The 27,647-nt window shown below is 45.2% G+C and overlaps 21 non-coding genes and 1 pseudogene across 21 annotated transcripts; all 22 read left to right on the top strand.

Moving 5' to 3' along the window:
• The first annotated feature begins 265 nt into the window (after positions 1–265).
• Positions 266–456, top strand: LOC141252293 (U2 spliceosomal RNA). The gene has a single exon (XR_012313728.1). It is a non-coding gene; the product is annotated as a U2 spliceosomal RNA (small nuclear RNA).
• Positions 457–1,572: 1,116 nt separating this feature from the next.
• On the top strand, positions 1,573–1,763 carry LOC141252292 (U2 spliceosomal RNA). Its single transcript, XR_012313727.1, has one exon. It is a non-coding gene; the product is annotated as a U2 spliceosomal RNA (small nuclear RNA).
• A 1,115-nt stretch (positions 1,764–2,878) lies between these two features.
• LOC141252291 (U2 spliceosomal RNA) lies at positions 2,879–3,069 on the top strand. Its single transcript, XR_012313726.1, has one exon. It is a non-coding gene; the product is annotated as a U2 spliceosomal RNA (small nuclear RNA).
• Positions 3,070–4,184: 1,115 nt separating this feature from the next.
• Positions 4,185–4,375, top strand: LOC141252289 (U2 spliceosomal RNA). Its single transcript, XR_012313725.1, has one exon. It is a non-coding gene; the product is annotated as a U2 spliceosomal RNA (small nuclear RNA).
• Positions 4,376–5,490: 1,115 nt separating this feature from the next.
• On the top strand, positions 5,491–5,681 carry LOC141252287 (U2 spliceosomal RNA). Its single transcript, XR_012313723.1, has one exon. It is a non-coding gene; the product is annotated as a U2 spliceosomal RNA (small nuclear RNA).
• Positions 5,682–6,796: 1,115 nt separating this feature from the next.
• LOC141252286 (U2 spliceosomal RNA) lies at positions 6,797–6,987 on the top strand. The gene has a single exon (XR_012313722.1). It is a non-coding gene; the product is annotated as a U2 spliceosomal RNA (small nuclear RNA).
• Positions 6,988–8,102: 1,115 nt separating this feature from the next.
• LOC141252285 (U2 spliceosomal RNA) lies at positions 8,103–8,293 on the top strand. Its single transcript, XR_012313721.1, has one exon. It is a non-coding gene; the product is annotated as a U2 spliceosomal RNA (small nuclear RNA).
• Positions 8,294–9,408: 1,115 nt separating this feature from the next.
• Positions 9,409–9,599, top strand: LOC141252284 (U2 spliceosomal RNA). The gene has a single exon (XR_012313720.1). It is a non-coding gene; the product is annotated as a U2 spliceosomal RNA (small nuclear RNA).
• Positions 9,600–10,714: 1,115 nt separating this feature from the next.
• LOC141252283 (U2 spliceosomal RNA) lies at positions 10,715–10,905 on the top strand. Its single transcript, XR_012313719.1, has one exon. It is a non-coding gene; the product is annotated as a U2 spliceosomal RNA (small nuclear RNA).
• A 1,115-nt stretch (positions 10,906–12,020) lies between these two features.
• On the top strand, positions 12,021–12,112 carry LOC141252296 (U2 spliceosomal RNA; annotated as a pseudogene).
• A 794-nt stretch (positions 12,113–12,906) lies between these two features.
• LOC141252295 (U2 spliceosomal RNA) lies at positions 12,907–13,102 on the top strand. Its single transcript, XR_012313730.1, has one exon. It is a non-coding gene; the product is annotated as a U2 spliceosomal RNA (small nuclear RNA).
• Positions 13,103–14,217: 1,115 nt separating this feature from the next.
• Positions 14,218–14,408, top strand: LOC141252282 (U2 spliceosomal RNA). The gene has a single exon (XR_012313718.1). It is a non-coding gene; the product is annotated as a U2 spliceosomal RNA (small nuclear RNA).
• Positions 14,409–15,523: 1,115 nt separating this feature from the next.
• Positions 15,524–15,714, top strand: LOC141252281 (U2 spliceosomal RNA). Its single transcript, XR_012313717.1, has one exon. It is a non-coding gene; the product is annotated as a U2 spliceosomal RNA (small nuclear RNA).
• Positions 15,715–16,829: 1,115 nt separating this feature from the next.
• Positions 16,830–17,020, top strand: LOC141252280 (U2 spliceosomal RNA). Its single transcript, XR_012313716.1, has one exon. It is a non-coding gene; the product is annotated as a U2 spliceosomal RNA (small nuclear RNA).
• A 1,115-nt stretch (positions 17,021–18,135) lies between these two features.
• Positions 18,136–18,326, top strand: LOC141252279 (U2 spliceosomal RNA). Its single transcript, XR_012313715.1, has one exon. It is a non-coding gene; the product is annotated as a U2 spliceosomal RNA (small nuclear RNA).
• Positions 18,327–19,441: 1,115 nt separating this feature from the next.
• Positions 19,442–19,632, top strand: LOC141252278 (U2 spliceosomal RNA). The gene has a single exon (XR_012313714.1). It is a non-coding gene; the product is annotated as a U2 spliceosomal RNA (small nuclear RNA).
• A 1,115-nt stretch (positions 19,633–20,747) lies between these two features.
• LOC141252299 (U2 spliceosomal RNA) lies at positions 20,748–20,938 on the top strand. The gene has a single exon (XR_012313734.1). It is a non-coding gene; the product is annotated as a U2 spliceosomal RNA (small nuclear RNA).
• Positions 20,939–22,053: 1,115 nt separating this feature from the next.
• Positions 22,054–22,244, top strand: LOC141252298 (U2 spliceosomal RNA). The gene has a single exon (XR_012313733.1). It is a non-coding gene; the product is annotated as a U2 spliceosomal RNA (small nuclear RNA).
• Positions 22,245–23,359: 1,115 nt separating this feature from the next.
• LOC141252297 (U2 spliceosomal RNA) lies at positions 23,360–23,550 on the top strand. Its single transcript, XR_012313732.1, has one exon. It is a non-coding gene; the product is annotated as a U2 spliceosomal RNA (small nuclear RNA).
• A 1,115-nt stretch (positions 23,551–24,665) lies between these two features.
• LOC141252288 (U2 spliceosomal RNA) lies at positions 24,666–24,856 on the top strand. The gene has a single exon (XR_012313724.1). It is a non-coding gene; the product is annotated as a U2 spliceosomal RNA (small nuclear RNA).
• Positions 24,857–25,971: 1,115 nt separating this feature from the next.
• On the top strand, positions 25,972–26,162 carry LOC141252277 (U2 spliceosomal RNA). Its single transcript, XR_012313713.1, has one exon. It is a non-coding gene; the product is annotated as a U2 spliceosomal RNA (small nuclear RNA).
• A 1,115-nt stretch (positions 26,163–27,277) lies between these two features.
• On the top strand, positions 27,278–27,468 carry LOC141252294 (U2 spliceosomal RNA). The gene has a single exon (XR_012313729.1). It is a non-coding gene; the product is annotated as a U2 spliceosomal RNA (small nuclear RNA).
• The last annotated feature ends 179 nt before the right edge of the window (positions 27,469–27,647 follow it).

The following is a 27,647-nucleotide window of genomic DNA, read 5'->3' as shown; positions in this document are numbered from 1 at the left end:
ACCCCCCGCCTTAATTGGTTCTCCTCCCTTCCAACGGTGTTGAGGCGGGTGGGAACAGCAGGGGTGAAGGTGCTGTGTTTAAAGAGGTGGAGTTATGCAGATCTAAAACGCGTGGATTGCAGCAGCAGCAAGCCGAAAAGTGCAGGCATGTAAGGGATCTAGAGGTTGACAACATGTCTTCTTAACGGGAGTCCAGGAGCTCATCTCCACAAATGGACTTTTTAGGATCCTTGGGTGGCTCCGTAGTTTGAAACCAATTCTGGTTATCGCTTCTCGGCCTTTTGGCTAAGATCAAGTGTAGTATCTGTTCTTATCAGTTTAATATCTGATACGTCCCCTATCTGGGGACCATATATTAAATGGATTTTTAGAACAGGGAGATGGAAAAAGAGCTTGCTCTGTCCACTCCACGCATTGACCTGGTATTGCAGTATCTCCAGGACCGGTGCACCCCTTCTTTAATGCAGTTTCTAAAATCAGAAAGAATTGAATTCAATGTTTTTTGTTCATTTTGCTTGTTTGTCGGATTTTGGGATGGACTCTTTGGCTCTGCTTTTCTTCTCCTCATTGGATTTTTCATCTTCAAAGTTGCAGAAGCCAGATTACAAGCTCATTTTGGTTCAACTTCAGCAACTGTGCATTGCATTGCCATGTAATGTGATGCAATGCTATCTTTCTAGCTCTCCCTTTCTACTTCCTTTTGGATAAACAGACATATTAGGCAAGGCATTTTGGAGCTTTCACCTAAATAACTACAGGTGGTGAGATAAGCTGCACAATATAATTGACCTTTCAGTATATTGTTGCACACACACCATCTATTTAGCAAATGCCCTTGTTATCAACAGCAGCCTTTTAAACTCACCCGAGCTAACAGGTATGTGCGCTGGTTACACTGCTGCGCTTAAAATTTCTTTTTTGGTTTGCTACAATGCCTTTTCTGAAACGTTGTCTCCTTCTGCTGGAACACTGACTTCTTTCATTTAATGCCTGCAGACTATAAAAGAGAACCCAACCCAAAAAGTTTGGTTGATTAGTCTGTGGCATTCTGTTAAACTGTTGCTTATGGCGGTCTCTGTGAGCTTCTCAGCGACATTCAGCCAGCCAGGTATCCTGCCTGCAGTAGATGGAATGTGGCAATGGAACGCTGGCTGCGCGTGTCATAATAGGCTCTGAGCCTTTATATAACTGTGCACAGCAGCAGCCACCTTCAGTCTGCTGCTGGACAGCCAGCAGCAGCAGCAGCAGGAGAGGTATGTAATCAGGAGCCCTCCTGCTAAGGGTAGACAGCTGCTCGTTCCACCCCACCCCCCGCCTTAATTGGTTCTCCTCCCTTCCAACGGTGTTGAGGCGGGTGGGAACAGCAGGGGGTGAAGGTGCTGTGTTTAAAGAGGTGGAGTTATGCAGATCTAAAACGCGTGGATTGCAGCAGCAGCAAGCCGAAAAGTGCAGGCATGTAAGGGATCTAGAGGTTGACAACATGTCTTCTTAACGGGAGTCCAGGAGCTCATCTCCACAAATGGACTTTTTAGGATCCTTGGGTGGCTCCGTAGTTTGAAACCAATTCTGGTTATCGCTTCTCGGCCTTTTGGCTAAGATCAAGTGTAGTATCTGTTCTTATCAGTTTAATATCTGATACGTCCCCTATCTGGGGACCATATATTAAATGGATTTTTAGAACAGGGAGATGGAAAAAGAGCTTGCTCTGTCCACTCCACGCATTGACCTGGTATTGCAGTATCTCCAGGACCGGTGCACCCCTTCTTTAATGCAGTTTCTAAAATCAGAAAGAATTGAATTCAATGTTTTTTGTTCATTTTGCTTGTTTGTCGGATTTTGGGATGGACTCTTTGGCTCTGCTTTTCTTCTCCTCATTGGATTTTTCATCTTCAAAGTTGCAGAAGCCAGATTACAAGCTCATTTTGGTTCAACTTCAGCAACTGTGCATTGCATTGCCATGTAATGTGATGCAATGCTATCTTTCTAGCTCTCCCTTTCTACTTCCTTTTGGATAAACAGACATATTAGGCAAGCATTTTGGAGCTTTCACCTAAATAACTACAGGTGGTGAGATAAGCTGCACAATATAATTGACCTTTCAGTATATTGTTGCACACACACCATCTATTTAGCAAATGCCCTTGTTATCAACAGCAGCCTTTTAAACTCACCCGAGCTAACAGGTATGTGCGCTGGTTACACTGCTGCGCTTAAAATTTCTTTTTTGGTTTGCTACAATGCCTTTTCTGAAACGTTGTCTCCTTCTGCTGGAACACTGACTTCTTTCATTTAATGCCTGCAGACTATAAAAGAGAACCCAACCCAAAAAGTTTGGTTGATTAGTCTGTGGCATTCTGTTAAACTGTTGCTTATGGCGGTCTCTGTGAGCTTCTCAGCGACATTCAGCCAGCCAGGTATCCTGCCTGCAGTAGATGGAATGTGGCAATGGAACGCTGGCTGCGCGTGTCATAATAGGCTCTGAGCCTTTATATAACTGTGCACAGCAGCAGCCACCTTCAGTCTGCTGCTGGACAGCCAGCAGCAGCAGCAGCAGGAGAGGTATGTAATCAGGAGCCCTCCTGCTAAGGGTAGACAGCTGCTCGTTCCACCCCACCCCCCGCCTTAATTGGTTCTCCTCCCTTCCAACGGTGTTGAGGCGGGTGGGAACAGCAGGGGGTGAAGGTGCTGTGTTTAAAGAGGTGGAGTTATGCAGATCTAAAACGCGTGGATTGCAGCAGCAGCAAGCCGAAAAGTGCAGGCATGTAAGGGATCTAGAGGTTGACAACATGTCTTCTTAACGGGAGTCCAGGAGCTCATCTCCACAAATGGACTTTTTAGGATCCTTGGGTGGCTCCGTAGTTTGAAACCAATTCTGGTTATCGCTTCTCGGCCTTTTGGCTAAGATCAAGTGTAGTATCTGTTCTTATCAGTTTAATATCTGATACGTCCCCTATCTGGGGACCATATATTAAATGGATTTTTAGAACAGGGAGATGGAAAAAGAGCTTGCTCTGTCCACTCCACGCATTGACCTGGTATTGCAGTATCTCCAGGACCGGTGCACCCCTTCTTTAATGCAGTTTCTAAAATCAGAAAGAATTGAATTCAATGTTTTTTGTTCATTTTGCTTGTTTGTCGGATTTTGGGATGGACTCTTTGGCTCTGCTTTTCTTCTCCTCATTGGATTTTTCATCTTCAAAGTTGCAGAAGCCAGATTACAAGCTCATTTTGGTTCAACTTCAGCAACTGTGCATTGCATTGCCATGTAATGTGATGCAATGCTATCTTTCTAGCTCTCCCTTTCTACTTCCTTTTGGATAAACAGACATATTAGGCAAGCATTTTGGAGCTTTCACCTAAATAACTACAGGTGGTGAGATAAGCTGCACAATATAATTGACCTTTCAGTATATTGTTGCACACACACCATCTATTTAGCAAATGCCCTTGTTATCAACAGCAGCCTTTTAAACTCACCCGAGCTAACAGGTATGTGCGCTGGTTACACTGCTGCGCTTAAAATTTCTTTTTTGGTTTGCTACAATGCCTTTTCTGAAACGTTGTCTCCTTCTGCTGGAACACTGACTTCTTTCATTTAATGCCTGCAGACTATAAAAGAGAACCCAACCCAAAAAGTTTGGTTGATTAGTCTGTGGCATTCTGTTAAACTGTTGCTTATGGCGGTCTCTGTGAGCTTCTCAGCGACATTCAGCCAGCCAGGTATCCTGCCTGCAGTAGATGGAATGTGGCAATGGAACGCTGGCTGCGCGTGTCATAATAGGCTCTGAGCCTTTATATAACTGTGCACAGCAGCAGCCACCTTCAGTCTGCTGCTGGACAGCCAGCAGCAGCAGCAGCAGGAGAGGTATGTAATCAGGAGCCCTCCTGCTAAGGGTAGACAGCTGCTCGTTCCACCCCACCCCCCGCCTTAATTGGTTCTCCTCCCTTCCAACGGTGTTGAGGCGGGTGGGAACAGCAGGGGGTGAAGGTGCTGTGTTTAAAGAGGTGGAGTTATGCAGATCTAAAACGCGTGGATTGCAGCAGCAGCAAGCCGAAAAGTGCAGGCATGTAAGGGATCTAGAGGTTGACAACATGTCTTCTTAACGGGAGTCCAGGAGCTCATCTCCACAAATGGACTTTTTAGGATCCTTGGGTGGCTCCGTAGTTTGAAACCAATTCTGGTTATCGCTTCTCGGCCTTTTGGCTAAGATCAAGTGTAGTATCTGTTCTTATCAGTTTAATATCTGATACGTCCCCTATCTGGGGACCATATATTAAATGGATTTTTAGAACAGGGAGATGGAAAAAGAGCTTGCTCTGTCCACTCCACGCATTGACCTGGTATTGCAGTATCTCCAGGACCGGTGCACCCCTTCTTTAATGCAGTTTCTAAAATCAGAAAGAATTGAATTCAATGTTTTTTGTTCATTTTGCTTGTTTGTCGGATTTTGGGATGGACTCTTTGGCTCTGCTTTTCTTCTCCTCATTGGATTTTTCATCTTCAAAGTTGCAGAAGCCAGATTACAAGCTCATTTTGGTTCAACTTCAGCAACTGTGCATTGCATTGCCATGTAATGTGATGCAATGCTATCTTTCTAGCTCTCCCTTTCTACTTCCTTTTGGATAAACAGACATATTAGGCAAGCATTTTGGAGCTTTCACCTAAATAACTACAGGTGGTGAGATAAGCTGCACAATATAATTGACCTTTCAGTATATTGTTGCACACACACCATCTATTTAGCAAATGCCCTTGTTATCAACAGCAGCCTTTTAAACTCACCCGAGCTAACAGGTATGTGCGCTGGTTACACTGCTGCGCTTAAAATTTCTTTTTTGGTTTGCTACAATGCCTTTTCTGAAACGTTGTCTCCTTCTGCTGGAACACTGACTTCTTTCATTTAATGCCTGCAGACTATAAAAGAGAACCCAACCCAAAAAGTTTGGTTGATTAGTCTGTGGCATTCTGTTAAACTGTTGCTTATGGCGGTCTCTGTGAGCTTCTCAGCGACATTCAGCCAGCCAGGTATCCTGCCTGCAGTAGATGGAATGTGGCAATGGAACGCTGGCTGCGCGTGTCATAATAGGCTCTGAGCCTTTATATAACTGTGCACAGCAGCAGCCACCTTCAGTCTGCTGCTGGACAGCCAGCAGCAGCAGCAGCAGGAGAGGTATGTAATCAGGAGCCCTCCTGCTAAGGGTAGACAGCTGCTCGTTCCACCCCACCCCCCGCCTTAATTGGTTCTCCTCCCTTCCAACGGTGTTGAGGCGGGTGGGAACAGCAGGGGGTGAAGGTGCTGTGTTTAAAGAGGTGGAGTTATGCAGATCTAAAACGCGTGGATTGCAGCAGCAGCAAGCCGAAAAGTGCAGGCATGTAAGGGATCTAGAGGTTGACAACATGTCTTCTTAACGGGAGTCCAGGAGCTCATCTCCACAAATGGACTTTTTAGGATCCTTGGGTGGCTCCGTAGTTTGAAACCAATTCTGGTTATCGCTTCTCGGCCTTTTGGCTAAGATCAAGTGTAGTATCTGTTCTTATCAGTTTAATATCTGATACGTCCCCTATCTGGGGACCATATATTAAATGGATTTTTAGAACAGGGAGATGGAAAAAGAGCTTGCTCTGTCCACTCCACGCATTGACCTGGTATTGCAGTATCTCCAGGACCGGTGCACCCCTTCTTTAATGCAGTTTCTAAAATCAGAAAGAATTGAATTCAATGTTTTTTGTTCATTTTGCTTGTTTGTCGGATTTTGGGATGGACTCTTTGGCTCTGCTTTTCTTCTCCTCATTGGATTTTTCATCTTCAAAGTTGCAGAAGCCAGATTACAAGCTCATTTTGGTTCAACTTCAGCAACTGTGCATTGCATTGCCATGTAATGTGATGCAATGCTATCTTTCTAGCTCTCCCTTTCTACTTCCTTTTGGATAAACAGACATATTAGGCAAGCATTTTGGAGCTTTCACCTAAATAACTACAGGTGGTGAGATAAGCTGCACAATATAATTGACCTTTCAGTATATTGTTGCACACACACCATCTATTTAGCAAATGCCCTTGTTATCAACAGCAGCCTTTTAAACTCACCCGAGCTAACAGGTATGTGCGCTGGTTACACTGCTGCGCTTAAAATTTCTTTTTTGGTTTGCTACAATGCCTTTTCTGAAACGTTGTCTCCTTCTGCTGGAACACTGACTTCTTTCATTTAATGCCTGCAGACTATAAAAGAGAACCCAACCCAAAAAGTTTGGTTGATTAGTCTGTGGCATTCTGTTAAACTGTTGCTTATGGCGGTCTCTGTGAGCTTCTCAGCGACATTCAGCCAGCCAGGTATCCTGCCTGCAGTAGATGGAATGTGGCAATGGAACGCTGGCTGCGCGTGTCATAATAGGCTCTGAGCCTTTATATAACTGTGCACAGCAGCAGCCACCTTCAGTCTGCTGCTGGACAGCCAGCAGCAGCAGCAGCAGGAGAGGTATGTAATCAGGAGCCCTCCTGCTAAGGGTAGACAGCTGCTCGTTCCACCCCACCCCCCGCCTTAATTGGTTCTCCTCCCTTCCAACGGTGTTGAGGCGGGTGGGAACAGCAGGGGGTGAAGGTGCTGTGTTTAAAGAGGTGGAGTTATGCAGATCTAAAACGCGTGGATTGCAGCAGCAGCAAGCCGAAAAGTGCAGGCATGTAAGGGATCTAGAGGTTGACAACATGTCTTCTTAACGGGAGTCCAGGAGCTCATCTCCACAAATGGACTTTTTAGGATCCTTGGGTGGCTCCGTAGTTTGAAACCAATTCTGGTTATCGCTTCTCGGCCTTTTGGCTAAGATCAAGTGTAGTATCTGTTCTTATCAGTTTAATATCTGATACGTCCCCTATCTGGGGACCATATATTAAATGGATTTTTAGAACAGGGAGATGGAAAAAGAGCTTGCTCTGTCCACTCCACGCATTGACCTGGTATTGCAGTATCTCCAGGACCGGTGCACCCCTTCTTTAATGCAGTTTCTAAAATCAGAAAGAATTGAATTCAATGTTTTTTGTTCATTTTGCTTGTTTGTCGGATTTTGGGATGGACTCTTTGGCTCTGCTTTTCTTCTCCTCATTGGATTTTTCATCTTCAAAGTTGCAGAAGCCAGATTACAAGCTCATTTTGGTTCAACTTCAGCAACTGTGCATTGCATTGCCATGTAATGTGATGCAATGCTATCTTTCTAGCTCTCCCTTTCTACTTCCTTTTGGATAAACAGACATATTAGGCAAGCATTTTGGAGCTTTCACCTAAATAACTACAGGTGGTGAGATAAGCTGCACAATATAATTGACCTTTCAGTATATTGTTGCACACACACCATCTATTTAGCAAATGCCCTTGTTATCAACAGCAGCCTTTTAAACTCACCCGAGCTAACAGGTATGTGCGCTGGTTACACTGCTGCGCTTAAAATTTCTTTTTTGGTTTGCTACAATGCCTTTTCTGAAACGTTGTCTCCTTCTGCTGGAACACTGACTTCTTTCATTTAATGCCTGCAGACTATAAAAGAGAACCCAACCCAAAAAGTTTGGTTGATTAGTCTGTGGCATTCTGTTAAACTGTTGCTTATGGCGGTCTCTGTGAGCTTCTCAGCGACATTCAGCCAGCCAGGTATCCTGCCTGCAGTAGATGGAATGTGGCAATGGAACGCTGGCTGCGCGTGTCATAATAGGCTCTGAGCCTTTATATAACTGTGCACAGCAGCAGCCACCTTCAGTCTGCTGCTGGACAGCCAGCAGCAGCAGCAGCAGGAGAGGTATGTAATCAGGAGCCCTCCTGCTAAGGGTAGACAGCTGCTCGTTCCACCCCACCCCCCGCCTTAATTGGTTCTCCTCCCTTCCAACGGTGTTGAGGCGGGTGGGAACAGCAGGGGGTGAAGGTGCTGTGTTTAAAGAGGTGGAGTTATGCAGATCTAAAACGCGTGGATTGCAGCAGCAGCAAGCCGAAAAGTGCAGGCATGTAAGGGATCTAGAGGTTGACAACATGTCTTCTTAACGGGAGTCCAGGAGCTCATCTCCACAAATGGACTTTTTAGGATCCTTGGGTGGCTCCGTAGTTTGAAACCAATTCTGGTTATCGCTTCTCGGCCTTTTGGCTAAGATCAAGTGTAGTATCTGTTCTTATCAGTTTAATATCTGATACGTCCCCTATCTGGGGACCATATATTAAATGGATTTTTAGAACAGGGAGATGGAAAAAGAGCTTGCTCTGTCCACTCCACGCATTGACCTGGTATTGCAGTATCTCCAGGACCGGTGCACCCCTTCTTTAATGCAGTTTCTAAAATCAGAAAGAATTGAATTCAATGTTTTTTGTTCATTTTGCTTGTTTGTCGGATTTTGGGATGGACTCTTTGGCTCTGCTTTTCTTCTCCTCATTGGATTTTTCATCTTCAAAGTTGCAGAAGCCAGATTACAAGCTCATTTTGGTTCAACTTCAGCAACTGTGCATTGCATTGCCATGTAATGTGATGCAATGCTATCTTTCTAGCTCTCCCTTTCTACTTCCTTTTGGATAAACAGACATATTAGGCAAGCATTTTGGAGCTTTCACCTAAATAACTACAGGTGGTGAGATAAGCTGCACAATATAATTGACCTTTCAGTATATTGTTGCACACACACCATCTATTTAGCAAATGCCCTTGTTATCAACAGCAGCCTTTTAAACTCACCCGAGCTAACAGGTATGTGCGCTGGTTACACTGCTGCGCTTAAAATTTCTTTTTTGGTTTGCTACAATGCCTTTTCTGAAACGTTGTCTCCTTCTGCTGGAACACTGACTTCTTTCATTTAATGCCTGCAGACTATAAAAGAGAACCCAACCCAAAAAGTTTGGTTGATTAGTCTGTGGCATTCTGTTAAACTGTTGCTTATGGCGGTCTCTGTGAGCTTCTCAGCGACATTCAGCCAGCCAGGTATCCTGCCTGCAGTAGATGGAATGTGGCAATGGAACGCTGGCTGCGCGTGTCATAATAGGCTCTGAGCCTTTATATAACTGTGCACAGCAGCAGCCACCTTCAGTCTGCTGCTGGACAGCCAGCAGCAGCAGCAGCAGGAGAGGTATGTAATCAGGAGCCCTCCTGCTAAGGGTAGACAGCTGCTCGTTCCACCCCACCCCCCGCCTTAATTGGTTCTCCTCCCTTCCAACGGTGTTGAGGCGGGTGGGAACAGCAGGGGGTGAAGGTGCTGTGTTTAAAGAGGTGGAGTTATGCAGATCTAAAACGCGTGGATTGCAGCAGCAGCAAGCCGAAAAGTGCAGGCATGTAAGGGATCTAGAGGTTGACAACATGTCTTCTTAACGGGAGTCCAGGAGCTCATCTCCACAAATGGACTTTTTAGGATCCTTGGGTGGCTCCGTAGTTTGAAACCAATTCTGGTTATCGCTTCTCGGCCTTTTGGCTAAGATCAAGTGTAGTATCTGTTCTTATCAGTTTAATATCTGATACGTCCCCTATCTGGGGACCATATATTAAATGGATTTTTAGAACAGGGAGATGGAAAAAGAGCTTGCTCTGTCCACTCCACGCATTGACCTGGTATTGCAGTATCTCCAGGACCGGTGCACCCCTTCTTTAATGCAGTTTCTAAAATCAGAAAGAATTGAATTCAATGTTTTTTGTTCATTTTGCTTGTTTGTCGGATTTTGGGATGGACTCTTTGGCTCTGCTTTTCTTCTCCTCATTGGATTTTTCATCTTCAAAGTTGCAGAAGCCAGATTACAAGCTCATTTTGGTTCAACTTCAGCAACTGTGCATTGCATTGCCATGTAATGTGATGCAATGCTATCTTTCTAGCTCTCCCTTTCTACTTCCTTTTGGATAAACAGACATATTAGGCAAGCATTTTGGAGCTTTCACCTAAATAACTACAGGTGGTGAGATAAGCTGCACAATATAATTGACCTTTCAGTATATTGTTGCACACACACCATCTATTTAGCAAATGCCCTTGTTATCAACAGCAGCCTTTTAAACTCACCCGAGCTAACAGGTATGTGCGCTGGTTACACTGCTGCGCTTAAAATTTCTTTTTTGGTTTGCTACAATGCCTTTTCTGAAACGTTGTCTCCTTCTGCTGGAACACTGACTTCTTTCATTTAATGCCTGCAGACTATAAAAGAGAACCCAACCCAAAAAGTTTGGTTGATTAGTCTGTGGCATTCTGTTAAACTGTTGCTTATGGCGGTCTCTGTGAGCTTCTCAGCGACATTCAGCCAGCCAGGTATCCTGCCTGCAGTAGATGGAATGTGGCAATGGAACGCTGGCTGCGCGTGTCATAATAGGCTCTGAGCCTTTATATAACTGTGCACAGCAGCAGCCACCTTCAGTCTGCTGCTGGACAGCCAGCAGCAGCAGCAGCAGGAGAGGTATGTAATCAGGAGCCCTCCTGCTAAGGGTAGACAGCTGCTCGTTCCACCCCACCCCCCGCCTTAATTGGTTCTCCTCCCTTCCAACGGTGTTGAGGCGGGTGGGAACAGCAGGGGGTGAAGGTGCTGTGTTTAAAGAGGTGGAGTTATGCAGATCTAAAACGCGTGGATTGCAGCAGCAGCAAGCCGAAAAGTGCAGGCATGTAAGGGATCTAGAGGTTGACAACATGTCTTCTTAACGGGAGTCCAGGAGCTCATCTCCACAAATGGACTTTTTAGGATCCTTGGGTGGCTCCGTAGTTTGAAACCAATTCTGGTTATCGCTTCTCGGCCTTTTGGCTAAGATCAAGTGTAGTATCTGTTCTTATCAGTTTAATATCTGATACGTCCCCTATCTGGGGACCATATATTAAATGGATTTTTAGAACAGGGAGATGGAAAAAGAGCTTGCTCTGTCCACTCCACGCATTGACCTGGTATTGCAGTATCTCCAGGACCGGTGCACCCCTTCTTTAATGCAGTTTCTAAAATCAGAAAGAATTGAATTCAATGTTTTTTGTTCATTTTGCTTGTTTGTCGGATTTTGGGATGGACTCTTTGGCTCTGCTTTTCTTCTCCTCATTGGATTTTTCATCTTCAAAGTTGCAGAAGCCAGATTACAAGCTCATTTTGGTTCAACTTCAGCAACTGTGCATTGCATTGCCATGTAATGTGATGCAATGCTATCTTTCTAGCTCTCCCTTTCTACTTCCTTTTGGATAAACAGACATATTAGGCAAGCATTTTGGAGCTTTCACCTAAATAACTACAGGTGGTGAGATAAGCTGCACAATATAATTGACCTTTCAGTATATTGTTGCACACACACCATCTATTTAGCAAATGCCCTTGTTATCAACAGCAGCCTTTTAAACTCACCCGAGCTAACAGGTATGTGCGCTGGTTACACTGCTGCGCTTAAAATTTCTTTTTTGGTTTGCTACAATGCCTTTTCTGAAACGTTGTCTCCTTCTGCTGGAACACTGACTTCTTTCATTTAATGCCTGCAGACTATAAAAGAGAACCCAACCCAAAAAGTTTGGTTGATTAGTCTGTGGCATTCTGTTAAACTGTTGCTTATGGCGGTCTCTGTGAGCTTCTCAGCGACATTCAGCCAGCCAGGTATCCTGCCTGCAGTAGATGGAATGTGGCAATGGAACGCTGGCTGCGCGTGTCATAATAGGCTCTGAGCCTTTATATAACTGTGCACAGCAGCAGCCACCTTCAGTCTGCTGCTGGACAGCCAGCAGCAGCAGCAGCAGGAGAGGTATGTAATCAGGAGCCCTCCTGCTAAGGGTAGACAGCTGCTCGTTCCACCCCACCCCCCGCCTTAATTGGTTCTCCTCCCTTCCAACGGTGTTGAGGCGGGTGGGAACAGCAGGGGGTGAAGGTGCTGTGTTTAAAGAGGTGGAGTTATGCAGATCTAAAACGCGTGGATTGCAGCAGCAGCAAGCCGAAAAGTGCAGGCATGTAAGGGATCTAGAGGTTGACAACATGTCTTCTTAACGGGAGTCCAGGAGCTCATCTCCACAAATGGACTTTTTAGGATCCTTGGGTGGCTCCGTAGTTTGAAACCAATTCTGGTTATCGCTTCTCGGCCTTTTGGCTAAGATCAAGTGTAGTATCTTTTGAAAAGGCGGTTTTGGATGTTGGCCGCCCTAGTAGATTGATACATTATGCACACTGGGGTTTAGGCGCTTGTTAGTACGCCAGGTGGCTAATATAGTCATCTGGTGGAAAGCATGGCCCCCCAGGATCGACGCCATTGGGCCGGGGAAGATCGAAAGCCCGAAGTGTGAAGTGCCCCAGGAGTGGTGACCCTGGGGTGCCTTAACTCACTGGGATTGGGAACCCCACTTGAGTTTATGGCACATTTGCACAAGCACTTCAAATTTTCTTTCTTCGCACACACCCTTATTCCGGGCCTTCTGGCCTTAGGATGGGGAATTTTTCAATTCCCGGTCGAAGGTCCGGGCAGTATTATACTGTGAAACCTTCACTATTAATTTAATTTCTTTGTCACTGTGTGTCCACTTATTCACGTGTGTCACGTCCTACTAGGATTTTGTCGGGATGCGGTTCCCTTACGGGTTCCTCTCTTGGCAGGTCTAGGGGGGGAGTGTGTGGCCATCAGGTTCCGCTCCCCCCTGAACCCCCCTGGCTCTCCTCTTTCGGGAGGAGAGCGTTGTTGGCTCCCCTCTTCCGGGAGGAGAGCACAGTCTTTGGCTCCCAGTGCCTTGCTCGGGTGAGAACTCGGGCAGGTGCTGGGGGTAAGATTGGGTCGCCTCTGGCTTCGGCTGGAGGTGGCTTTTTGTCCCTGTTCCTCGCTGTGGCCTTTTGGCTCGGAGGGACGGGGAATGGTTTGGGGGACCCTTCTCCTTTTGGAGAGGGTTTCAAGAAGACCAGCATCCTAGTGCACTTTTTTTGTGGCACTTGTCACTTTTTTAAGCGCACTCGGGTTTTGTACACGAATTCGGGCTTTCGAAAAAAAAAAAAAAAAAAAAAAAAAAAAAAATCTGTTCTTATCAGTTTAATATCTGATACGTCCCCTATCTGGGGACCATATATTAAATGGATTTTTAGAACAGGGAGATGGAAAAAGAGCTTGCTCTGTCCACTCCACGCATTGACCTGGTATTGCAGTATCTCCAGGACCGGTGCACCCCTTCTTTAATGCAGTTTCTAAAATCAGAAAGAATTGAATTCAATGTTTTTTGTTCATTTTGCTTGTTTGTCGGATTTTGGGATGGACTCTTTGGCTCTGCTTTTCTTCTCCTCATTGGATTTTTCATCTTCAAAGTTGCAGAAGCCAGATTACAAGCTCATTTTGGTTCAACTTCAGCAACTGTGCATTGCATTGCCATGTAATGTGATGCAATGCTATCTTTCTAGCTCTCCCTTTCTACTTCCTTTTGGATAAACAGACATATTAGGCAAGCATTTTGGAGCTTTCACCTAAATAACTACAGGTGGTGAGATAAGCTGCACAATATAATTGACCTTTCAGTATATTGTTGCACACACACCATCTATTTAGCAAATGCCCTTGTTATCAACAGCAGCCTTTTAAACTCACCCGAGCTAACAGGTATGTGCGCTGGTTACACTGCTGCGCTTAAAATTTCTTTTTTGGTTTGCTACAATGCCTTTTCTGAAACGTTGTCTCCTTCTGCTGGAACACTGACTTCTTTCATTTAATGCCTGCAGACTATAAAAGAGAACCCAACCCAAAAAGTTTGGTTGATTAGTCTGTGGCATTCTGTTAAACTGTTGCTTATGGCGGTCTCTGTGAGCTTCTCAGCGACATTCAGCCAGCCAGGTATCCTGCCTGCAGTAGATGGAATGTGGCAATGGAACGCTGGCTGCGCGTGTCATAATAGGCTCTGAGCCTTTATATAACTGTGCACAGCAGCAGCCACCTTCAGTCTGCTGCTGGACAGCCAGCAGCAGCAGCAGCAGGAGAGGTATGTAATCAGGAGCCCTCCTGCTAAGGGTAGACAGCTGCTCGTTCCACCCCACCCCCCGCCTTAATTGGTTCTCCTCCCTTCCAACGGTGTTGAGGCGGGTGGGAACAGCAGGGGGTGAAGGTGCTGTGTTTAAAGAGGTGGAGTTATGCAGATCTAAAACGCGTGGATTGCAGCAGCAGCAAGCCGAAAAGTGCAGGCATGTAAGGGATCTAGAGGTTGACAACATGTCTTCTTAACGGGAGTCCAGGAGCTCATCTCCACAAATGGACTTTTTAGGATCCTTGGGTGGCTCCGTAGTTTGAAACCAATTCTGGTTATCGCTTCTCGGCCTTTTGGCTAAGATCAAGTGTAGTATCTGTTCTTATCAGTTTAATATCTGATACGTCCCCTATCTGGGGACCATATATTAAATGGATTTTTAGAACAGGGAGATGGAAAAAGAGCTTGCTCTGTCCACTCCACGCATTGACCTGGTATTGCAGTATCTCCAGGACCGGTGCACCCCTTCTTTAATGCAGTTTCTAAAATCAGAAAGAATTGAATTCAATGTTTTTTGTTCATTTTGCTTGTTTGTCGGATTTTGGGATGGACTCTTTGGCTCTGCTTTTCTTCTCCTCATTGGATTTTTCATCTTCAAAGTTGCAGAAGCCAGATTACAAGCTCATTTTGGTTCAACTTCAGCAACTGTGCATTGCATTGCCATGTAATGTGATGCAATGCTATCTTTCTAGCTCTCCCTTTCTACTTCCTTTTGGATAAACAGACATATTAGGCAAGCATTTTGGAGCTTTCACCTAAATAACTACAGGTGGTGAGATAAGCTGCACAATATAATTGACCTTTCAGTATATTGTTGCACACACACCATCTATTTAGCAAATGCCCTTGTTATCAACAGCAGCCTTTTAAACTCACCCGAGCTAACAGGTATGTGCGCTGGTTACACTGCTGCGCTTAAAATTTCTTTTTTGGTTTGCTACAATGCCTTTTCTGAAACGTTGTCTCCTTCTGCTGGAACACTGACTTCTTTCATTTAATGCCTGCAGACTATAAAAGAGAACCCAACCCAAAAAGTTTGGTTGATTAGTCTGTGGCATTCTGTTAAACTGTTGCTTATGGCGGTCTCTGTGAGCTTCTCAGCGACATTCAGCCAGCCAGGTATCCTGCCTGCAGTAGATGGAATGTGGCAATGGAACGCTGGCTGCGCGTGTCATAATAGGCTCTGAGCCTTTATATAACTGTGCACAGCAGCAGCCACCTTCAGTCTGCTGCTGGACAGCCAGCAGCAGCAGCAGCAGGAGAGGTATGTAATCAGGAGCCCTCCTGCTAAGGGTAGACAGCTGCTCGTTCCACCCCACCCCCCGCCTTAATTGGTTCTCCTCCCTTCCAACGGTGTTGAGGCGGGTGGGAACAGCAGGGGGTGAAGGTGCTGTGTTTAAAGAGGTGGAGTTATGCAGATCTAAAACGCGTGGATTGCAGCAGCAGCAAGCCGAAAAGTGCAGGCATGTAAGGGATCTAGAGGTTGACAACATGTCTTCTTAACGGGAGTCCAGGAGCTCATCTCCACAAATGGACTTTTTAGGATCCTTGGGTGGCTCCGTAGTTTGAAACCAATTCTGGTTATCGCTTCTCGGCCTTTTGGCTAAGATCAAGTGTAGTATCTGTTCTTATCAGTTTAATATCTGATACGTCCCCTATCTGGGGACCATATATTAAATGGATTTTTAGAACAGGGAGATGGAAAAAGAGCTTGCTCTGTCCACTCCACGCATTGACCTGGTATTGCAGTATCTCCAGGACCGGTGCACCCCTTCTTTAATGCAGTTTCTAAAATCAGAAAGAATTGAATTCAATGTTTTTTGTTCATTTTGCTTGTTTGTCGGATTTTGGGATGGACTCTTTGGCTCTGCTTTTCTTCTCCTCATTGGATTTTTCATCTTCAAAGTTGCAGAAGCCAGATTACAAGCTCATTTTGGTTCAACTTCAGCAACTGTGCATTGCATTGCCATGTAATGTGATGCAATGCTATCTTTCTAGCTCTCCCTTTCTACTTCCTTTTGGATAAACAGACATATTAGGCAAGCATTTTGGAGCTTTCACCTAAATAACTACAGGTGGTGAGATAAGCTGCACAATATAATTGACCTTTCAGTATATTGTTGCACACACACCATCTATTTAGCAAATGCCCTTGTTATCAACAGCAGCCTTTTAAACTCACCCGAGCTAACAGGTATGTGCGCTGGTTACACTGCTGCGCTTAAAATTTCTTTTTTGGTTTGCTACAATGCCTTTTCTGAAACGTTGTCTCCTTCTGCTGGAACACTGACTTCTTTCATTTAATGCCTGCAGACTATAAAAGAGAACCCAACCCAAAAAGTTTGGTTGATTAGTCTGTGGCATTCTGTTAAACTGTTGCTTATGGCGGTCTCTGTGAGCTTCTCAGCGACATTCAGCCAGCCAGGTATCCTGCCTGCAGTAGATGGAATGTGGCAATGGAACGCTGGCTGCGCGTGTCATAATAGGCTCTGAGCCTTTATATAACTGTGCACAGCAGCAGCCACCTTCAGTCTGCTGCTGGACAGCCAGCAGCAGCAGCAGCAGGAGAGGTATGTAATCAGGAGCCCTCCTGCTAAGGGTAGACAGCTGCTCGTTCCACCCCACCCCCCGCCTTAATTGGTTCTCCTCCCTTCCAACGGTGTTGAGGCGGGTGGGAACAGCAGGGGGTGAAGGTGCTGTGTTTAAAGAGGTGGAGTTATGCAGATCTAAAACGCGTGGATTGCAGCAGCAGCAAGCCGAAAAGTGCAGGCATGTAAGGGATCTAGAGGTTGACAACATGTCTTCTTAACGGGAGTCCAGGAGCTCATCTCCACAAATGGACTTTTTAGGATCCTTGGGTGGCTCCGTAGTTTGAAACCAATTCTGGTTATCGCTTCTCGGCCTTTTGGCTAAGATCAAGTGTAGTATCTGTTCTTATCAGTTTAATATCTGATACGTCCCCTATCTGGGGACCATATATTAAATGGATTTTTAGAACAGGGAGATGGAAAAAGAGCTTGCTCTGTCCACTCCACGCATTGACCTGGTATTGCAGTATCTCCAGGACCGGTGCACCCCTTCTTTAATGCAGTTTCTAAAATCAGAAAGAATTGAATTCAATGTTTTTTGTTCATTTTGCTTGTTTGTCGGATTTTGGGATGGACTCTTTGGCTCTGCTTTTCTTCTCCTCATTGGATTTTTCATCTTCAAAGTTGCAGAAGCCAGATTACAAGCTCATTTTGGTTCAACTTCAGCAACTGTGCATTGCATTGCCATGTAATGTGATGCAATGCTATCTTTCTAGCTCTCCCTTTCTACTTCCTTTTGGATAAACAGACATATTAGGCAAGCATTTTGGAGCTTTCACCTAAATAACTACAGGTGGTGAGATAAGCTGCACAATATAATTGACCTTTCAGTATATTGTTGCACACACACCATCTATTTAGCAAATGCCCTTGTTATCAACAGCAGCCTTTTAAACTCACCCGAGCTAACAGGTATGTGCGCTGGTTACACTGCTGCGCTTAAAATTTCTTTTTTGGTTTGCTACAATGCCTTTTCTGAAACGTTGTCTCCTTCTGCTGGAACACTGACTTCTTTCATTTAATGCCTGCAGACTATAAAAGAGAACCCAACCCAAAAAGTTTGGTTGATTAGTCTGTGGCATTCTGTTAAACTGTTGCTTATGGCGGTCTCTGTGAGCTTCTCAGCGACATTCAGCCAGCCAGGTATCCTGCCTGCAGTAGATGGAATGTGGCAATGGAACGCTGGCTGCGCGTGTCATAATAGGCTCTGAGCCTTTATATAACTGTGCACAGCAGCAGCCACCTTCAGTCTGCTGCTGGACAGCCAGCAGCAGCAGCAGCAGGAGAGGTATGTAATCAGGAGCCCTCCTGCTAAGGGTAGACAGCTGCTCGTTCCACCCCACCCCCCGCCTTAATTGGTTCTCCTCCCTTCCAACGGTGTTGAGGCGGGTGGGAACAGCAGGGGGTGAAGGTGCTGTGTTTAAAGAGGTGGAGTTATGCAGATCTAAAACGCGTGGATTGCAGCAGCAGCAAGCCGAAAAGTGCAGGCATGTAAGGGATCTAGAGGTTGACAACATGTCTTCTTAACGGGAGTCCAGGAGCTCATCTCCACAAATGGACTTTTTAGGATCCTTGGGTGGCTCCGTAGTTTGAAACCAATTCTGGTTATCGCTTCTCGGCCTTTTGGCTAAGATCAAGTGTAGTATCTGTTCTTATCAGTTTAATATCTGATACGTCCCCTATCTGGGGACCATATATTAAATGGATTTTTAGAACAGGGAGATGGAAAAAGAGCTTGCTCTGTCCACTCCACGCATTGACCTGGTATTGCAGTATCTCCAGGACCGGTGCACCCCTTCTTTAATGCAGTTTCTAAAATCAGAAAGAATTGAATTCAATGTTTTTTGTTCATTTTGCTTGTTTGTCGGATTTTGGGATGGACTCTTTGGCTCTGCTTTTCTTCTCCTCATTGGATTTTTCATCTTCAAAGTTGCAGAAGCCAGATTACAAGCTCATTTTGGTTCAACTTCAGCAACTGTGCATTGCATTGCCATGTAATGTGATGCAATGCTATCTTTCTAGCTCTCCCTTTCTACTTCCTTTTGGATAAACAGACATATTAGGCAAGCATTTTGGAGCTTTCACCTAAATAACTACAGGTGGTGAGATAAGCTGCACAATATAATTGACCTTTCAGTATATTGTTGCACACACACCATCTATTTAGCAAATGCCCTTGTTATCAACAGCAGCCTTTTAAACTCACCCGAGCTAACAGGTATGTGCGCTGGTTACACTGCTGCGCTTAAAATTTCTTTTTTGGTTTGCTACAATGCCTTTTCTGAAACGTTGTCTCCTTCTGCTGGAACACTGACTTCTTTCATTTAATGCCTGCAGACTATAAAAGAGAACCCAACCCAAAAAGTTTGGTTGATTAGTCTGTGGCATTCTGTTAAACTGTTGCTTATGGCGGTCTCTGTGAGCTTCTCAGCGACATTCAGCCAGCCAGGTATCCTGCCTGCAGTAGATGGAATGTGGCAATGGAACGCTGGCTGCGCGTGTCATAATAGGCTCTGAGCCTTTATATAACTGTGCACAGCAGCAGCCACCTTCAGTCTGCTGCTGGACAGCCAGCAGCAGCAGCAGCAGGAGAGGTATGTAATCAGGAGCCCTCCTGCTAAGGGTAGACAGCTGCTCGTTCCACCCCACCCCCCGCCTTAATTGGTTCTCCTCCCTTCCAACGGTGTTGAGGCGGGTGGGAACAGCAGGGGGTGAAGGTGCTGTGTTTAAAGAGGTGGAGTTATGCAGATCTAAAACGCGTGGATTGCAGCAGCAGCAAGCCGAAAAGTGCAGGCATGTAAGGGATCTAGAGGTTGACAACATGTCTTCTTAACGGGAGTCCAGGAGCTCATCTCCACAAATGGACTTTTTAGGATCCTTGGGTGGCTCCGTAGTTTGAAACCAATTCTGGTTATCGCTTCTCGGCCTTTTGGCTAAGATCAAGTGTAGTATCTGTTCTTATCAGTTTAATATCTGATACGTCCCCTATCTGGGGACCATATATTAAATGGATTTTTAGAACAGGGAGATGGAAAAAGAGCTTGCTCTGTCCACTCCACGCATTGACCTGGTATTGCAGTATCTCCAGGACCGGTGCACCCCTTCTTTAATGCAGTTTCTAAAATCAGAAAGAATTGAATTCAATGTTTTTTGTTCATTTTGCTTGTTTGTCGGATTTTGGGATGGACTCTTTGGCTCTGCTTTTCTTCTCCTCATTGGATTTTTCATCTTCAAAGTTGCAGAAGCCAGATTACAAGCTCATTTTGGTTCAACTTCAGCAACTGTGCATTGCATTGCCATGTAATGTGATGCAATGCTATCTTTCTAGCTCTCCCTTTCTACTTCCTTTTGGATAAACAGACATATTAGGCAAGCATTTTGGAGCTTTCACCTAAATAACTACAGGTGGTGAGATAAGCTGCACAATATAATTGACCTTTCAGTATATTGTTGCACACACACCATCTATTTAGCAAATGCCCTTGTTATCAACAGCAGCCTTTTAAACTCACCCGAGCTAACAGGTATGTGCGCTGGTTACACTGCTGCGCTTAAAATTTCTTTTTTGGTTTGCTACAATGCCTTTTCTGAAACGTTGTCTCCTTCTGCTGGAACACTGACTTCTTTCATTTAATGCCTGCAGACTATAAAAGAGAACCCAACCCAAAAAGTTTGGTTGATTAGTCTGTGGCATTCTGTTAAACTGTTGCTTATGGCGGTCTCTGTGAGCTTCTCAGCGACATTCAGCCAGCCAGGTATCCTGCCTGCAGTAGATGGAATGTGGCAATGGAACGCTGGCTGCGCGTGTCATAATAGGCTCTGAGCCTTTATATAACTGTGCACAGCAGCAGCCACCTTCAGTCTGCTGCTGGACAGCCAGCAGCAGCAGCAGCAGGAGAGGTATGTAATCAGGAGCCCTCCTGCTAAGGGTAGACAGCTGCTCGTTCCACCCCACCCCCCGCCTTAATTGGTTCTCCTCCCTTCCAACGGTGTTGAGGCGGGTGGGAACAGCAGGGGGTGAAGGTGCTGTGTTTAAAGAGGTGGAGTTATGCAGATCTAAAACGCGTGGATTGCAGCAGCAGCAAGCCGAAAAGTGCAGGCATGTAAGGGATCTAGAGGTTGACAACATGTCTTCTTAACGGGAGTCCAGGAGCTCATCTCCACAAATGGACTTTTTAGGATCCTTGGGTGGCTCCGTAGTTTGAAACCAATTCTGGTTATCGCTTCTCGGCCTTTTGGCTAAGATCAAGTGTAGTATCTGTTCTTATCAGTTTAATATCTGATACGTCCCCTATCTGGGGACCATATATTAAATGGATTTTTAGAACAGGGAGATGGAAAAAGAGCTTGCTCTGTCCACTCCACGCATTGACCTGGTATTGCAGTATCTCCAGGACCGGTGCACCCCTTCTTTAATGCAGTTTCTAAAATCAGAAAGAATTGAATTCAATGTTTTTTGTTCATTTTGCTTGTTTGTCGGATTTTGGGATGGACTCTTTGGCTCTGCTTTTCTTCTCCTCATTGGATTTTTCATCTTCAAAGTTGCAGAAGCCAGATTACAAGCTCATTTTGGTTCAACTTCAGCAACTGTGCATTGCATTGCCATGTAATGTGATGCAATGCTATCTTTCTAGCTCTCCCTTTCTACTTCCTTTTGGATAAACAGACATATTAGGCAAGCATTTTGGAGCTTTCACCTAAATAACTACAGGTGGTGAGATAAGCTGCACAATATAATTGACCTTTCAGTATATTGTTGCACACACACCATCTATTTAGCAAATGCCCTTGTTATCAACAGCAGCCTTTTAAACTCACCCGAGCTAACAGGTATGTGCGCTGGTTACACTGCTGCGCTTAAAATTTCTTTTTTGGTTTGCTACAATGCCTTTTCTGAAACGTTGTCTCCTTCTGCTGGAACACTGACTTCTTTCATTTAATGCCTGCAGACTATAAAAGAGAACCCAACCCAAAAAGTTTGGTTGATTAGTCTGTGGCATTCTGTTAAACTGTTGCTTATGGCGGTCTCTGTGAGCTTCTCAGCGACATTCAGCCAGCCAGGTATCCTGCCTGCAGTAGATGGAATGTGGCAATGGAACGCTGGCTGCGCGTGTCATAATAGGCTCTGAGCCTTTATATAACTGTGCACAGCAGCAGCCACCTTCAGTCTGCTGCTGGACAGCCAGCAGCAGCAGCAGCAGGAGAGGTATGTAATCAGGAGCCCTCCTGCTAAGGGTAGACAGCTGCTCGTTCCACCCCACCCCCCGCCTTAATTGGTTCTCCTCCCTTCCAACGGTGTTGAGGCGGGTGGGAACAGCAGGGGGTGAAGGTGCTGTGTTTAAAGAGGTGGAGTTATGCAGATCTAAAACGCGTGGATTGCAGCAGCAGCAAGCCGAAAAGTGCAGGCATGTAAGGGATCTAGAGGTTGACAACATGTCTTCTTAACGGGAGTCCAGGAGCTCATCTCCACAAATGGACTTTTTAGGATCCTTGGGTGGCTCCGTAGTTTGAAACCAATTCTGGTTATCGCTTCTCGGCCTTTTGGCTAAGATCAAGTGTAGTATCTGTTCTTATCAGTTTAATATCTGATACGTCCCCTATCTGGGGACCATATATTAAATGGATTTTTAGAACAGGGAGATGGAAAAAGAGCTTGCTCTGTCCACTCCACGCATTGACCTGGTATTGCAGTATCTCCAGGACCGGTGCACCCCTTCTTTAATGCAGTTTCTAAAATCAGAAAGAATTGAATTCAATGTTTTTTGTTCATTTTGCTTGTTTGTCGGATTTTGGGATGGACTCTTTGGCTCTGCTTTTCTTCTCCTCATTGGATTTTTCATCTTCAAAGTTGCAGAAGCCAGATTACAAGCTCATTTTGGTTCAACTTCAGCAACTGTGCATTGCATTGCCATGTAATGTGATGCAATGCTATCTTTCTAGCTCTCCCTTTCTACTTCCTTTTGGATAAACAGACATATTAGGCAAGCATTTTGGAGCTTTCACCTAAATAACTACAGGTGGTGAGATAAGCTGCACAATATAATTGACCTTTCAGTATATTGTTGCACACACACCATCTATTTAGCAAATGCCCTTGTTATCAACAGCAGCCTTTTAAACTCACCCGAGCTAACAGGTATGTGCGCTGGTTACACTGCTGCGCTTAAAATTTCTTTTTTGGTTTGCTACAATGCCTTTTCTGAAACGTTGTCTCCTTCTGCTGGAACACTGACTTCTTTCATTTAATGCCTGCAGACTATAAAAGAGAACCCAACCCAAAAAGTTTGGTTGATTAGTCTGTGGCATTCTGTTAAACTGTTGCTTATGGCGGTCTCTGTGAGCTTCTCAGCGACATTCAGCCAGCCAGGTATCCTGCCTGCAGTAGATGGAATGTGGCAATGGAACGCTGGCTGCGCGTGTCATAATAGGCTCTGAGCCTTTATATAACTGTGCACAGCAGCAGCCACCTTCAGTCTGCTGCTGGACAGCCAGCAGCAGCAGCAGCAGGAGAGGTATGTAATCAGGAGCCCTCCTGCTAAGGGTAGACAGCTGCTCGTTCCACCCCACCCCCCGCCTTAATTGGTTCTCCTCCCTTCCAACGGTGTTGAGGCGGGTGGGAACAGCAGGGGGTGAAGGTGCTGTGTTTAAAGAGGTGGAGTTATGCAGATCTAAAACGCGTGGATTGCAGCAGCAGCAAGCCGAAAAGTGCAGGCATGTAAGGGATCTAGAGGTTGACAACATGTCTTCTTAACGGGAGTCCAGGAGCTCATCTCCACAAATGGACTTTTTAGGATCCTTGGGTGGCTCCGTAGTTTGAAACCAATTCTGGTTATCGCTTCTCGGCCTTTTGGCTAAGATCAAGTGTAGTATCTGTTCTTATCAGTTTAATATCTGATACGTCCCCTATCTGGGGACCATATATTAAATGGATTTTTAGAACAGGGAGATGGAAAAAGAGCTTGCTCTGTCCACTCCACGCATTGACCTGGTATTGCAGTATCTCCAGGACCGGTGCACCCCTTCTTTAATGCAGTTTCTAAAATCAGAAAGAATTGAATTCAATGTTTTTTGTTCATTTTGCTTGTTTGTCGGATTTTGGGATGGACTCTTTGGCTCTGCTTTTCTTCTCCTCATTGGATTTTTCATCTTCAAAGTTGCAGAAGCCAGATTACAAGCTCATTTTGGTTCAACTTCAGCAACTGTGCATTGCATTGCCATGTAATGTGATGCAATGCTATCTTTCTAGCTCTCCCTTTCTACTTCCTTTTGGATAAACAGACATATTAGGCAAGCATTTTGGAGCTTTCACCTAAATAACTACAGGTGGTGAGATAAGCTGCACAATATAATTGACCTTTCAGTATATTGTTGCACACACACCATCTATTTAGCAAATGCCCTTGTTATCAACAGCAGCCTTTTAAACTCACCCGAGCTAACAGGTATGTGCGCTGGTTACACTGCTGCGCTTAAAATTTCTTTTTTGGTTTGCTACAATGCCTTTTCTGAAACGTTGTCTCCTTCTGCTGGAACACTGACTTCTTTCATTTAATGCCTGCAGACTATAAAAGAGAACCCAACCCAAAAAGTTTGGTTGATTAGTCTGTGGCATTCTGTTAAACTGTTGCTTATGGCGGTCTCTGTGAGCTTCTCAGCGACATTCAGCCAGCCAGGTATCCTGCCTGCAGTAGATGGAATGTGGCAATGGAACGCTGGCTGCGCGTGTCATAATAGGCTCTGAGCCTTTATATAACTGTGCACAGCAGCAGCCACCTTCAGTCTGCTGCTGGACAGCCAGCAGCAGCAGCAGCAGGAGAGGTATGTAATCAGGAGCCCTCCTGCTAAGGGTAGACAGCTGCTCGTTCCACCCCACCCCCCGCCTTAATTGGTTCTCCTCCCTTCCAACGGTGTTGAGGCGGGTGGGAACAGCAGGGGGTGAAGGTGCTGTGTTTAAAGAGGTGGAGTTATGCAGATCTAAAACGCGTGGATTGCAGCAGCAGCAAGCCGAAAAGTGCAGGCATGTAAGGGATCTAGAGGTTGACAACATGTCTTCTTAACGGGAGTCCAGGAGCTCATCTCCACAAATGGACTTTTTAGGATCCTTGGGTGGCTCCGTAGTTTGAAACCAATTCTGGTTATCGCTTCTCGGCCTTTTGGCTAAGATCAAGTGTAGTATCTGTTCTTATCAGTTTAATATCTGATACGTCCCCTATCTGGGGACCATATATTAAATGGATTTTTAGAACAGGGAGATGGAAAAAGAGCTTGCTCTGTCCACTCCACGCATTGACCTGGTATTGCAGTATCTCCAGGACCGGTGCACCCCTTCTTTAATGCAGTTTCTAAAATCAGAAAGAATTGAATTCAATGTTTTTTGTTCATTTTGCTTGTTTGTCGGATTTTGGGATGGACTCTTTGGCTCTGCTTTTCTTCTCCTCATTGGATTTTTCATCTTCAAAGTTGCAGAAGCCAGATTACAAGCTCATTTTGGTTCAACTTCAGCAACTGTGCATTGCATTGCCATGTAATGTGATGCAATGCTATCTTTCTAGCTCTCCCTTTCTACTTCCTTTTGGATAAACAGACATATTAGGCAAGCATTTTGGAGCTTTCACCTAAATAACTACAGGTGGTGAGATAAGCTGCACAATATAATTGACCTTTCAGTATATTGTTGCACACACACCATCTATTTAGCAAATGCCCTTGTTATCAACAGCAGCCTTTTAAACTCACCCGAGCTAACAGGTATGTGCGCTGGTTACACTGCTGCGCTTAAAATTTCTTTTTTGGTTTGCTACAATGCCTTTTCTGAAACGTTGTCTCCTTCTGCTGGAACACTGACTTCTTTCATTTAATGCCTGCAGACTATAAAAGAGAACCCAACCCAAAAAGTTTGGTTGATTAGTCTGTGGCATTCTGTTAAACTGTTGCTTATGGCGGTCTCTGTGAGCTTCTCAGCGACATTCAGCCAGCCAGGTATCCTGCCTGCAGTAGATGGAATGTGGCAATGGAACGCTGGCTGCGCGTGTCATAATAGGCTCTGAGCCTTTATATAACTGTGCACAGCAGCAGCCACCTTCAGTCTGCTGCTGGACAGCCAGCAGCAGCAGCAGCAGGAGAGGTATGTAATCAGGAGCCCTCCTGCTAAGGGTAGACAGCTGCTCGTTCCACCCCACCCCCCGCCTTAATTGGTTCTCCTCCCTTCCAACGGTGTTGAGGCGGGTGGGAACAGCAGGGGGTGAAGGTGCTGTGTTTAAAGAGGTGGAGTTATGCAGATCTAAAACGCGTGGATTGCAGCAGCAGCAAGCCGAAAAGTGCAGGCATGTAAGGGATCTAGAGGTTGACAACATGTCTTCTTAACGGGAGTCCAGGAGCTCATCTCCACAAATGGACTTTTTAGGATCCTTGGGTGGCTCCGTAGTTTGAAACCAATTCTGGTTATCGCTTCTCGGCCTTTTGGCTAAGATCAAGTGTAGTATCTGTTCTTATCAGTTTAATATCTGATACGTCCCCTATCTGGGGACCATATATTAAATGGATTTTTAGAACAGGGAGATGGAAAAAGAGCTTGCTCTGTCCACTCCACGCATTGACCTGGTATTGCAGTATCTCCAGGACCGGTGCACCCCTTCTTTAATGCAGTTTCTAAAATCAGAAAGAATTGAATTCAATGTTTTTTGTTCATTTTGCTTGTTTGTCGGATTTTGGGATGGACTCTTTGGCTCTGCTTTTCTTCTCCTCATTGGATTTTTCATCTTCAAAGTTGCAGAAGCCAGATTACAAGCTCATTTTGGTTCAACTTCAGCAACTGTGCATTGCATTGCCATGTAATGTGATGCAATGCTATCTTTCTAGCTCTCCCTTTCTACTTCCTTTTGGATAAACAGACATATTAGGCAAGCATTTTGGAGCTTTCACCTAAATAACTACAGGTGGTGAGATAAGCTGCACAATATAATTGACCTTTCAGTATATTGTTGCACACACACCATCTATTTAGCAAATGCCCTTGTTATCAACAGCAGCCTTTTAAACTCACCCGAGCTAACAGGTATGTGCGCTGGTTACACTGCTGCGCTTAAAATTTCTTTTTTGGTTTGCTACAATGCCTTTTCTGAAACGTTGTCTCCTTCTGCTGGAACACTGACTTCTTTCATTTAATGCCTGCAGACTATAAAAGAGAACCCAACCCAAAAAGTTTGGTTGATTAGTCTGTGGCATTCTGTTAAACTGTTGCTTATGGCGGTCTCTGTGAGCTTCTCAGCGACATTCAGCCAGCCAGGTATCCTGCCTGCAGTAGATGGAATGTGGCAATGGAACGCTGGCTGCGCGTGTCATAATAGGCTCTGAGCCTTTATATAACTGTGCACAGCAGCAGCCACCTTCAGTCTGCTGCTGGACAGCCAGCAGCAGCAGCAGCAGGAGAGGTATGTAATCAGGAGCCCTCCTGCTAAGGGTAGACAGCTGCTCGTTCCACCCCACCCCCCGCTTAATTGGTTCTCCTCCCTTCCAACGGTGGTTGAGGCGGGTGGGAACAGCAGGGGGTGAAGGTGCTGTGTTTAAAGAGGTGGAGTTATGCAGATCTAAAACGCGTGGATTGCAGCAGCAGCAAGCCGAAAAGTGCAGGCATGTAAGGGATCTAGAGGTTGACAACATGTCTTCTTAACGGGAGTCCAGGAGCTCATCTCCACAAATGGACTTTTTAGGATCCTTGGGTGGCTCCGTAGTTTGAAACCAATTCTGGTTATCGCTTCTCGGCCTTTGGCTAAGATCAAGTGTAGTATCTGTTCTTATCAGTTTAATATCTGGATACGTCCCCTATCTGGGGACCATATATTAAATGGATTTTTAGAACAGGGAGATGGAAAAAGAGCTTGCTCTGTCCACTCCACGCATTGACCTGGTATTGCAGTATCTCCAGGACCGGTGCACCCCTTCTTTAATGCAGTTTCTAAAATCAGAAAGAATTGAATTCAATGTTTTTTGTTCATTTTGCTTGTTTGTCGGATTTTGGGATGGACTCTTTGGCTCTGCTTTTCTTCTCCTCATTGGATTTTTCATCTTCAAAGTTGCAGAAGCCAGATTACAAGCTCATTTTGGTTCAACTTCAGCAACT

The sequence above is a fragment of the Phyllobates terribilis genome, unplaced genomic scaffold (assembly GCF_046119375.1).
Source record: "Phyllobates terribilis strain yellow unplaced genomic scaffold, ASM4611937v1 Scaffold_8593__1_contigs__length_28483, whole genome shotgun sequence".
Taxonomy (NCBI): domain Eukaryota; kingdom Metazoa; phylum Chordata; class Amphibia; order Anura; family Dendrobatidae; genus Phyllobates; species Phyllobates terribilis.
This window is presented reverse-complemented; position numbering and strand designations above follow the sequence as displayed.